Raw genomic sequence first — 12,528 nt, 5'->3', positions numbered from 1 at the left:
TGCAGATTGTTGAAGAAAAATAGCAAAGTTTTGCACAAATCCTGTATTAACTAGTGCCTGTTTTTTTTTTAAAAAGTCAGTGTTTGATGTTTAAACTTGCATGTCCATGATGTTAGTTCTGCAAAACTACAATAGTCAACCACTAAATATCTAACATAACATCCCAAATGAATCCACACTCATACTAGATCCTTTTGTTTTAGAAAAAAACAAGGTGCCTTTTAACATCTTGCACAATGTCAAAAAGAGTTTCCAAAAATCAATTTTCCACAAGTCACTACATTAGGAAGACAGGCTAAATGAATTAATTACATTTTTCATTGCAACCCAAGAATCAAAAGCCACATTCATTGCGTTTAGGAATCTTGACTGGACCAACATTTTTTGCCCATCCCTAACGATCCAAAGGCAATTTCTCTGGGTGTGGAGTTGCATGTAGGTCAGACCAAGTAAGGATAGCAGATTACCTTTCCCAAAAGGATTTTAATAAACCAGACAGGTTTTTACAACAATTGATAGTAGTTACATGGTCACCAATAGCTTAGTGTTTTCTTCCAGCTTTTTAATCGAATTAAAATTTCACTACTTACCGTGGTGGGAAATGAACCCATTTCCCAAGCACATTAGCTCACCCAGTGACTTTACCACTACACCACCACATTCCGTATTACAGTTGGAATAAGAAATCTATCCCATCAAGCATCCAAAATTATTCAGTAATGTCATCAGAATGAAAAACATTCTCTACATTTCCATATAAGCTGGCAATCCATGTTAACACACTGTTTCAAATGGTAAGGACTTTGTAGCTGTCCTCATTACCCAAGACACAACTCAAGGGCTCTCCAGTGTACAGAGGCGTTAGTCTACCCAAGATCTCAGCAAACATGAGTGCCCTGGACTAGGGTCAGCTCAAGTGGGAATGAAGTGAGGTATGAAATTTGAACAGAGCCTCTTAACAGACAAGTACAGTTACAAATAAGTTAATAGAATAACAGTGGGTATTACATAAATGAGAATACCCAACTGTGTTCAGACAATTCAGTTATTAGTCTATGATTCAAACCAGATTGCAATTAGACTTCAGATAAGCCAAATGAGGATGGGCTAGCTCCTAGAGTTGGTGTCACACATCATTGCTGTCACACATCATTGCTTCATATGGGAAACAGGCATCAGTTCACAGCCAGATTACAAGAGGAACAGTCTAGCTTTCCTTTTAGCAGCTGCCTTAGTTTACTAAATCTTTCTGGGAACTGTGGTAACTAAACTAAAAATTTATTTTGGTGGAATTTGAAAATCTGGCTTGAATCTTCTATCAAGAAGTACCAGCTAGCTATTATAAACTCCAAGTTAAAATTTAAAATCTATATTGACAAGACCTTGGTATTACAAAATGGTTTCCATGCTGCATAAAAAAAGGACCAAAAAAAGCATTGGAGTCTTATGGAATCATAACAGCCATCATTGGCATTGAACAAAATAAATTGTTTCTAAAGCCCATGAAGGAGAATTTTTTTTAAAAATATTTCAAACCGAGCATAAAAGAGCAATTACCATGAGGAGATTTCAATGTTGCAGAAAAAGTGCTATCAATGTGCAAATCTTCCTAAGTTTAGTTCAAAATTTAAAAATCAAACAAAAATCTATTCTCTAACTGCTCGAATCTTTTTGTTGACTACATATTTAACTATTGTGCTTGCTTCCTGCTGCAATCAAACTGCTAGTTAGTTAGAGTACGAGCTGCTAAGCTGAATAAGCTTTCTTAAAAATAGAACTTTGTAAAGGTCATTACTCAATTCAACTTAAAGTGCGGTTAGGTCAATGACAACACACCATTACATCTGATGTGGCTGATTTCAACTTCTCAAAAGTGAAAATGATTCTCATTCAGATTGAATCCAGTTTCCCCTTCCATTATAAAAAAGCATTTACAGTACTGGATGATCAACTGAAACTACCAATATTCCCCCCAGAGTCCAAGCTACAGGGAAGCGTAGCATGAAGTCAAAGCTCGAAGCCAGGAACCTACTTGATTGCTCCATACAAACACATTAATGCCAGGTTTTCGAGCCAAGGCCCCCAGGGAGAGTGTTAAATTATTCTGGTAGCATGATGAGTTTTGGTTGAGCAGACAAGAGTCTAAAAATTAGAGCCCAAATTAAGGAGTGAAATTAGGAGGCGCTATTACACCAAGTGACAGAAGCTTTGAACTTGGTTAAATAAGCAGCAATTGATACAAGACTAATTGGTTTTCAAATCTGATTGATTCACTTTCTGTGTGTATCTCTATACATTTGGTTAAAAGAGTAAAATGACAGATAAGTCATAATTGCGCCAAATATGAAACAATGCTCAAACAACTAAATTCTAAGTGATGGTAGGGGAGGAATCTGATGTGCGAGTGTGCTCATGTTATGGCACAAACTGTCGAGCACAAAATGCCTACATTTTCTGTACTTATTGATCCAAGACTTTAGAATTTTTTTTCAAAAGAAAAACAATATTAGTGTGACTGTTTTCATTTGGGGAGGTGACATACAAACATACTTGCAATAAGAGAGAGTTGTTTTGAGGAAAGGTTGTACAGTTGGGTTAAGAAAATATAAACAAACAACAATTTTCAGCTACTTGGCCCTTCAAACCTGCTCTGCTGTTCCTTAAGATTATGACTGATTGGATTTTAACCTCAACTCTACATTTCTGCATTTGCAGGAGTATCAGCTATCCCTTTGGTAATCAAGAACCTAAATTTGCCTCTAAAAATATTTCAAGATTCCACATTTAATTCTTTTTGAGGAGGGTAATTTGAAAGATTCTCAATCCTCAGGGAAGAAAACGTTTCCTCGGCTCTCTTTTAAATGGATGCCTCCTTATTTTTAAATTATGACCCCAAGTTCTCCATTTTCCCACAAGAGGAAATATCCTTTCGACATCCTCCTAGTCAAGCCCCATCAGAATTTTATACATTTCAATTAAGGCATCTCTGACTCTTCTAAACTCCAGAGGATACAGGACTAGCCTGTCTGGCTTTTCCACGTAAGGCAAGGCCCTCATTAACGTATTGGTGTAGCAAGCTTTCTCAGCACTTCTCTGCTCCCCCTTCCAAAAGTTACTATATTGAACATTTTGAAAAATGAATTGGAAATATGAGAACTGCTGCTGTTGGTGGAAGCATAGAATTATATGCTATTTAAATAAAGTGGCATAACCAAAGGATTATTTAGCATAAACCACATGATTTTTTTTGTTAGTTAATAACTAAATCAAACAAAGCAAAATAAAATCCCAACAGTCCCTAGGCAAGACATGACACCCTATATAGTGAATGGTAATCATTTTTAAGCATGTACTGTTGTGAAAATTAGTGCAAATGTGAGAAGTGGTTATCTAAGCAGCTGTTCAATGCCTACAAATTTGTTCTAAACAAAATCTTGCAATAGCTAAGATTACCAAACCACTTCTACAACAAACGAGAATCTGCCCTTTTCTCATTTTGGACCAACAGTAGCAATACAATAACCAGTTACACATATACAATTGTTCAAAAGTTATACTTGTGACTAAGTTTGGCTGCAAATCTTAATGCCCACAAGGGAATGTTTCATACAGGCCTATTTAAATTTGGCAGTCTGAACTCTTAGGAGGAATCCACCCAGGAAAAATGGTTATGATACTTTACAACTTACAGAAAAGCTATCAATGTTTTGCATAAATGTCATTCTAGAATTATCAGAAAATTTAGTTTATGGCTGTCAAAAATCAGAATATTAAAGTTTTGAATGTAAGGATTCTTTTCAATCTAAAACAAAGCTCAGCTGTTGAACATTACTGTATTATATACAATTGGATAGAATTGCAAGACTTTTCCAGCATCCAGTGGGATTCCAGGTTAAGAACTCTTCACATGGGATTATAATTTTCCCCCCCAAGTATCTTACTGATGAAGCATCAGGCATACTTCTGAGCAGAAGGTTCTGGATTTGTTTACACTTAGTGCACGGCAGCATGGTGGCACAGTGGCTAGCACTGACTGCCTCATAGTCACAGGGTTCTGGGTTTGATTCCAGCCTCAGACAATTGCCTGTGTGGAGTTTGCACATTCTCCCGATGTCTGCAAGGGTTTCCTCCCACCGTCCAAAGATGTGCAGGTTAGGTGGATTGGCCATGCTAAATTTCCCATAGTATCCAGGGACGTCCAGGCTAGGTGGATTAGCCATGGGAAATGCAAATTTACTGGGATTGGGGGTTTGGTGTTGTGGTGTGTCCCAATACATGTGTGCTCATAATGTAACACATGTATTGGGCCAAGCAGTGGAATGTGGTGTAAAATTATGTCCCAATACATGTGTGATGGGCCAAGCAGTGGAATGTGGTGAAAGGGTTAAAATTGTGTCCCAATACATGTGTGAATCTAACCGAAAATGGAAGGTGTCGCTTAGTCCCGTGTGAATCTTATTACACACCTTCCCGTGTGAATCTTCTTATCTGTATGTGACCAGAATGGAATGTGTTTTTCAGCCTTGCTCTGCTGTTCACATGAATGTTTAGATCTCGAAAAGAGTATATCAGCTGGAAAAGTCTCCAGTTCGGTAGAGTCTGCTCCGGGGTTGCGTTTAACCGCCGAGCGTGGGTTGTTGGCAACCGCTCTACGAGAACTGACGGCTCCCAGTTCCGGTAACACGTAGAGTGAGTATAAACCAGACCCGTTGTAAGTACGAGACCTGGTTGTGGCGACGCTGCGGGGAATAAAACACTTATATTCTAGCAGACTCGCCTCTTGGCTGTTTGTTCTGTGTCAGACTACTTTCCTGCGAGCCTGGTCCTTGACCTTGAGAATTTTTTTAAAACAGGTGTGGACAATAGGCTGAATGGTCTGTTTCCACACTGTAGAGATTCTACGATTCTCAGAGAGAAACAGTTAAAAAAGGTCAACAGCAATGAATGCTTTTGCATTTGATTTCAGATGAACGTAACTATTTGTTCTAGCTTAACTCTGACCATCAGTCATTAGTGTATTCAGAAACCAGACACCAATGCACACTATGACCACATCATTCCATAGTACGGAGTCTTATGACCCAACAAACACAAAAGCAAAACCAAATTACTATGGGTTTTGCTCTCAGTACATTTCTGTCTCCAACAAGCCACCTATTTGTGGTTTTGTCAGACAAGCTGAATTATACACACTAAAATAAATACAACACCATCCAACTTCAAAACCTTCCACTAACAGATTATTTAGATTTAAAAACATTGGCACTGTATTGGTGGTGGCAGATGGGGTTAATACTGAAACAACAGTGCACATTCATCAAAACTTGAATTGGAAGCTAAATGCTTCAAGTCAGGAATGCAAGTGTTGTCAGCATGGATACTGTAAACAAAACATCTGGAAAGGAAGTGGGGTAGAAGAATACGCATGAGCACAATTGTATGCTCTGCATTTCAATTGCACGTGTGCAGGATATATCTCATTTAAGTTTAGGAATGGCTTCAGTAGAGCTTCAGACCATAAATGAAGAGACATAAACTATTCCAGAAACACATGACTTTTTCTCAAGATCACTTTGATCTCTGCTTCTAGCAATGCTGTAAATAACTACAGTCACCTGAATTGGATACTGGGGCCAACAACTCTTCTAGGTGTAGTTAAAGTGAACCTTCAAAAACACTTGAAGGCAATTGATGAGTTATAAACTGATGATCTAATGATCTTACCATAAACATCAGCTGGTATTTATAACAGTACCTCAAACACAGCAAAGCAACCCCAGCCACTTCACCGTGTCAAATGTTGTTGACTCCAAAGAATCAAGATAATTTTCAGACAGGTGATGAGATTTTAAAGGAACATGTAAAAAGGAAGAGATAGGCAAAAACATTATGGAGGTTCAGGGATGACATTTCAAAGCTTAGGACCAAAGTGGCTAAGGTATAGGAGTGACCAAAACCAGTGGCGTGCAAGTGGCAAAATTGAATGTCTGTCAATACCTCAACAAAGGGAGCTGGAGTAGATTCTAGAGATAGGGCAGATCGAGGCCACAGAGGGACTTGTTAACAAGAAGGCAAATTTTAAAATGGAGACATTGTCAGACAAAAAGTCTACGTAGGTCACTAAGCACAAGGACGACCGGTGAATGTGATTTATTGCTGGGTTGGTTAAGGGGCAGCAGATACGGCTGATCAAGATCATGCCTAATGCAGCATGAGGGGCCAGATAGGACAGCATTAGCATAATCAAATCCAGAGGTAATAAAAAACACGAATTACAATTGGAACACATGAGGCAAAGCAAGGTCAGAAATGGCCAATGAAAGGGTGTGAAATTAGGCAGTCTTGGTGATATGATATACCAGGAGAAAATATTTACTCCTACTCAAAGCCAAGACCGACTTTTACTGTCCACAACAATAATATTAAACAAATTTAGGTAAGAAACTACATGAACAATGATTTTGCGAATGAATCGAAGAATTGCAATGAAACTTGAGTGATTAACAAGGATATCATTGTGTCAGGCAAACAGCTGACAATTTATCTCAAAGTATAGGGATACCTTTTAGAACACTAGAATTACGAGCAGGAGTAGGCCATTTAGACCCTAAAACCTGCTCTGCCATTTAATACGATCTTGGCTGATCTCATCTCTACCTCAACTCCATTTTCCTGTCCACTTCCCAAAACCTTTGAAACCATTACTGATTAAAAATCTGTCTCTCCTCAAATTTATTTAGTGTCCTGGCATTCACTATACTTAGGGGAAAAGACAGCTCCACAGATTCATGACACTATCAAAAGAAGAAATTCCTCATCTGTTTTAAACCGATCACCCTTTAGCCTAAAACTACAACCTCGCATTCTAGATTACTCACAAGGGGAGACACCTGCTCTGCATCTACCTATATCAATCCTCTGACATCTTTTATACCTTAAATAAGGCTTTGTCTCAATAGGCCTATTCTTACTAGAGTATAGGTTTAAATGATCAATCTCTCCTCATAAACCAAGTCTTTCATCTCTAGAATTAATCTAATGGACCTTCTCTGATTTGCTTCCTTTTACTACATTCATTTTCAGTAATATCATTTTGGACCACCACTGTATACAGAAGTGTCTATTTCAAGGACTCCGCCATAATCAAATCAATAAACAGTAAAATCAGCAATATCAATAGATATGCTCACCCTCTCACCAAAGTTGAAAAATGTAGGGCTGGAAAAACACAGCAGGCCAGGCTTATGCCCGAAACGTCGATTCTCCTGCTCCTCAGATGCTGCCTGGCCTGCTGTGTTTTTCCAGCACCATATTTTTCAACACTGGTCTCTAGCATCTGCAGTCCTCACTTTCTCCTAGTTGATCTCACTCTCTCACCAGCCTCAGCTCCCATTTATGTAAATGGATATGGAACATTTATACATCCATCTGCAGAATTTCTTTTCTGACACACTGTCTACATTGGGATTTGCTAGAAGAATTAGAACAGGTCATTTTAAAGATGTTGCTTTGTGAGAGACCGTGGTGTGCAGCTCACTAAATGGTACTGTGCTCAATCTGTCTTCAATTAGCCAATTCCTGTTCCCTTTCTGCAAATCAGAAACCTCTTCTGCAAAGTAACTAAATCTGCCTATAAGGTGTGTACAACATTCTGGGAGCTCTTGCAGCAAAGTGGTCAGCTGTCTTACCACTTCAGCTCTCAGTCATTGCCAGTCAACCCCTGACTCTCACATTTTCAGAAAAGGACACATGTCAAAAGTGATAGCATTCGATCGCAGGCTTTTAAACAAAGAGCAAGCTGTTGGATTTTCTTCTTCCCATCCCCATCAATGAGTTCTAGTCTCCACCTTTAGTAAACATCTGTTTCCTTAATCCAAGTCATTAGAATAAAATGCGTGTTACATACATGCTGATAGGAACAATATATAGACAGAAGGGATATTATTAAATGTGTTATACTATCAGTTTTTTTAAACTGCTTCATTTTATGCACAGCTTGTTGATTTTCCTTGTAGGTGTAACTTTCAAAAAGTACAAATACTGCATTTCAAAACACCAAACAATTTCATTAAGAGTCAGAACCTGCTGTGGGAACCAAGCAGCCATTAACTGACTATCAGCAGGTACTTTACTGAACAAGGACTACAGCTGATCCTTCTGTAACCACTTTGGTATGTATTCAACAAAGGGTGCTTGATGGTGACCAAGGATGGATTACTGCATTATATTCCTTTCCTCCAGTCCCCAACCTACTCAGGACAAATCTAATCACCTCCATGTAAATGCAAGCTTCCTGACCTGGTTTAGCTAACACTATCCACTTAAATGCTGGTGGAATATAAACATTAGTCTGTGATGCCAAAACAAGCAAAGGCAGGCGTTTTCTTTCCTCAGACCATCACAACTGAAGGCAGTCACGGCTAGGCACTGAGGCAAAACACTCCAAACTGAAGAGATAAGCTGTTTACCTGTCAAGGTTAGCCAAGCAACTTGAGCTTGACTGGATTCATCTTATTCTTCCCTACTCCCATCAAATAGTGAAGGTCAGTTGTGGTACAGGACGAAAAGGCAGTTCCTGCTTTCTGGTGTCATTGCAATGTGCTGTACAAGTATCACAAGGCAAAACAACACATAAAAAAGGACTGGATTGAAGTATCAGCTCAAATTTCACTCTAACAACTGCTCATGGTCAAAGTGATTTAAAAACAGCTGAGCCAGTTTCCATTAGGATTAGCCAGCTCTCACTCAAACTCATTTGTTTTTAAACTAGCCTGCTTTTCTCTCTCTAAATATTTATTTATCTATCTATCTCACTCCCATTCAAAAATCAGAACAGCCCCAGCATACAAAAGCAGCCATTTGGCCCTTCATGTCTGCACGAGCAACTCAACCAGTTTTATTCGCCTGTTTCTACCATTTAACCTTGAAACTTGTCTATCTTCAGATAATGATCCACATCTTTCTGAAATCACAACGGAATCTGCCTCCTCCACACTCAGGATTTGGAATGCACTACCTAGCCTCCCAATGCGCAATAAAATAAAAGTTTCTCTCATGTCACCAATGATCAGTCACGGAAATACTGGTGTCCTCTAACAGTGTAAAAGTTTTCCTTTCTTTACTCTGCCCAGATTCCTCATGATTTTGAGCCCCAAATCTCCACAACTTTCTCTTCTCCAGGGAAGCTCGGGTCATTCCCCAATGTATTCAATATAACCAAAGTCGTTCACCTTTAGCATCACTCTCACAAAACTTTTCTGTCCCCTCTTGAATGCCTGGATACATTTCCCAAAGGGCAGGAGACACAATGGGACAATTCCCCAGTTGAGGTGGAACCAATATTTTTTTTAAAAATCATACTTCCTTGCTTTCAACCTCTATTTATAAGGCTCAGGTACTGTTATTTTTACTAATTGGAGAGACATGGGCTTTGCTAACTGGGCCAGCATTATTATTGCGTGTCCTTACTTGACCTTGAAAAGGTGGCAGCAAGCTGCCTTCTTGAACCACAATAATCCACATGCTGTGGATTGACTCAATGTCCTTAGGGAGTGAATTCCAGGATTTTGACGCAGAGATACTAAAAAGATACACAGTGATATATTTTCAAATCAGGATGGCAAGTGGTATGCAAAACTTGCAAGTGGTGGTGTTCCCATGTATCTGTCGCCCTTGTAATCATGGGTTTGGAAGGTGACGTCTCAGGATCTTTGATAAATTCCTGTAGTGTATCTTGTAAATGGTACACACTGCTGCTGAGCATCGATGGTGGAAAGAATGGATGTTTGTGGATGTGGCGCCAACTAAGTAGGCTATTTTGTCCTAAATAGCATCAAGTTTCTTGAGTATTGTTGGAGCTGCATCCATCCAGGCAAGTGGGGAATATTCCATCACACTCCTGACTTGTGACTTGTAGATAGTGGACAAGCTTTGAAGAATTAGGAGCAAATTACTTGTCGAATGATTTATAGCCTCAGACGTGCTGTTGTGGCTGCTGTGTTTATGTGGCAAGTCCAAACGAGTTTCTGGTCAATTGTAACACCAAGGATGTTAATAGTGAGGGATTCAGTGACAGCAGCACCGTTGAATGTCCATAGGCAATAGTTACATTGTCTCTTACTGGGAACGGTCCTTGCCCGGTATTTATGTGGCATGAGCATTACTTGCCATTTGTCAGCACAAGCGTAGATATTGTCCAGATCTTGCAGCATTTGAACATAGACTGCTTCACTATCAAAGGATTACGAATGCACAATGTTCAGCACCAACCAACCATCAGCAAATATCCCCTACTTATGACCTTATGATGCAGGAAAGGTCATTGATGAAGCAACTGAAGATGATTGGCCTAAGACACAACCCTGAAGAACTCCTGCAGAGATGTTCTGACTTCCAACAACCAAAACCATCTTCCCATGTGCCAGGTATGACTCCAACCAGAAACTTTGCCCCTTATACTCATTGGTTTCAGTTTTCCTAGGGCCCTGCTTACTACCCTCAGTCAGGACAGCCATGATGTCAAGAGCTAGAGACAAAAACACTGCAGATGCTGGAATCCAAAATAGACAGGCAGGAGGCTGGAAGAACACAACAAACCAGGCAACATCAGGAGGTGGAGAAATCAATGTTTTGGGTGTAACCCTTCTTCAGGACTGGGGGTGGGTGTAGAGAGAATTGCAGATAAAGAGGGTGACAGAGGCAAGGTGGTGAAGTGGGGACAGGTGAAGACAGGTAGAGGGTATGACCTGGTTGGTCAGTGGGAGGAATGAATGTGGTAGGGAACCATGACATCTGGCAGAATATTGGAGAGAAGTATGTGTATCCAATTACCATATATACACACACAGTGGATTTATGGGAATGGAGTCTCCAGCAAATGCCCTCCCCTCCCCCAACCCCAAAGGATGTTAAACAATCCAGATGTAGTTTCTGTGGCAAAGACGACAATATTTCGGGGACAGAAACCTCATTACACCACAATCAGTCGTTTACCTCTCCTCTTGTCACAACATTGCAATCAGCAAGATAGATTGGAGAGGCTTTTCACTCTACTGGAACTGCAATTTATCCTTAAAAATAACAGCCGTCACCGAGAGGGGGAGAAAATGGACAGGCCAGAGGTATTATTAAAGTAATACTGCATGCAAATACACACTCGTATAAACAAAAGCGTTCTCATTCCACTGAGACGCGGGGACTGATAGCCAGCCTCCAATTCTGATGATAATTGAGCTCAGCTCATTTTAATCACATTGTTCATGCCCTAGCATTCATACTCAAGGGGAGGGGAGAGGGAGAGGGAGAGGGAGAGGAGAGCCCTTCTGCTTCCATATGGCTTCCTCTGCGATAGACAGAACACCAAGTATTGCGGAATTTTTATCTTTCAGTAAACCATTCGGTGGTTCGGTACTTACTTGAGTGTTCGCAGGGTAAGGAAGTCTTCAACAAATAACAAGCCGGTTTTCTTAGTTGCCAGTCAGCCGCCCAGTCCTTGCCGTGTCCTCTTCGACCTCTGTGTTTGTCTCCCTTTTGAGTCTCCGGCTTCTCAGACAGGAGAGCTATTTAAACAAAGTTCCCCACTGCCAACACTACCTTTGTGGTCTCTGTGTAGCTCGTCCGTCTTACAGCGCTGCTATGGTCTTTTGTCCACTTTCCATGTCCCACTCTTCATTTATCCGCCCTGCCTTCAGCTTCCTTCTCTACCGCACGGTGTCACAGCATCAGTCTACAATGGGGCGTGTGTATCCAGGAGGCAACAAGCGTTCATCCCACTTGCCCTCTGCTTCCCCAACCAAGCCGGCTTAACCCCAGCCCTGCCGGAGTAAAAACGCACTCTCTCTGGCGACTCCAATCTCTTTATTCCTCCGATGTAAAGAGAGCCAAGCGCTGGCTTGCCTTCCCCATGCTGCTCTCTTCACCGGGATCTCTCTGGTTGTCAAAGGCGGAGACTTGATACTCAGGGTTACGTCAGCCAATACCGCTCACCATGGGGGAAGTGAAACTTGTCTCTCACATCCACTCAAGGTTCAACCCATTGGAAACCGTTGTGTCTTTCCTCCGCCCCCTTTGTCTGTTTTCCTCTCTCTCTTGTTGGTCGGTTTCCTGTCTTGCCCTACGGAATGTAATGTAAAAATCCACACGTGGAATCAGAATAATATGGTCAGGTCTGAAGTTAACAGCGGATGCTGGAAATCGGAAACAAACAAAAAACAAACTCAGCAGGTCTGGTAGCATCTATGAAGAGAGGAAAAGAGAGTTAACGTTTCGACTCAGTCATACAGCATGGAACCAGACCCTTGGGCCCATCATGTCTATGCTGACCAACAAATACCAAACTATATAATTAATTCCCTTTTACCTGCATTTGATTCATAGCCCCCTGGATTTCTAAATGCTCATCCAAATGCTTAGTAAATGTTGTATCTACCTTCACCGCCCACTTGGGCATCATGTTCCATATTGCTGATCGTTTCAGAGAACATCTCTGGGACACCCACACTGACCAATTGTACCACCTATGGCTGAACA

General features: G+C 40.6%; 1 protein-coding gene across 2 annotated transcripts in view; it reads right to left on the bottom strand.

Annotated features, from left to right (window-relative positions):
- Positions 1-11,935, bottom strand: part of trak1a (trafficking protein, kinesin binding 1a) — a 211,760-nt gene extending 199,825 nt beyond the window's left edge. For both annotated transcript variants that reach the window (XM_043719532.2, XM_043719533.2), the window contains exon 1: positions 11,415-11,935. The gene's annotated coding sequence lies outside the window, so the exon portion shown is untranslated. The remainder of the gene's footprint in view (positions 1-11,414) is intronic.
- Positions 11,936-12,528: the final 593 nt, after the last annotated feature.

This window comes from Chiloscyllium plagiosum, unplaced genomic scaffold (assembly GCF_037043375.1).
Source record: "Chiloscyllium plagiosum isolate Xiang-an unplaced genomic scaffold, Cpla_swu_hap1 HiC_scaffold_34, whole genome shotgun sequence".
NCBI classification, from domain to species: domain Eukaryota; kingdom Metazoa; phylum Chordata; class Chondrichthyes; order Orectolobiformes; family Hemiscylliidae; genus Chiloscyllium; species Chiloscyllium plagiosum.
This window is presented reverse-complemented; position numbering and strand designations above follow the sequence as displayed.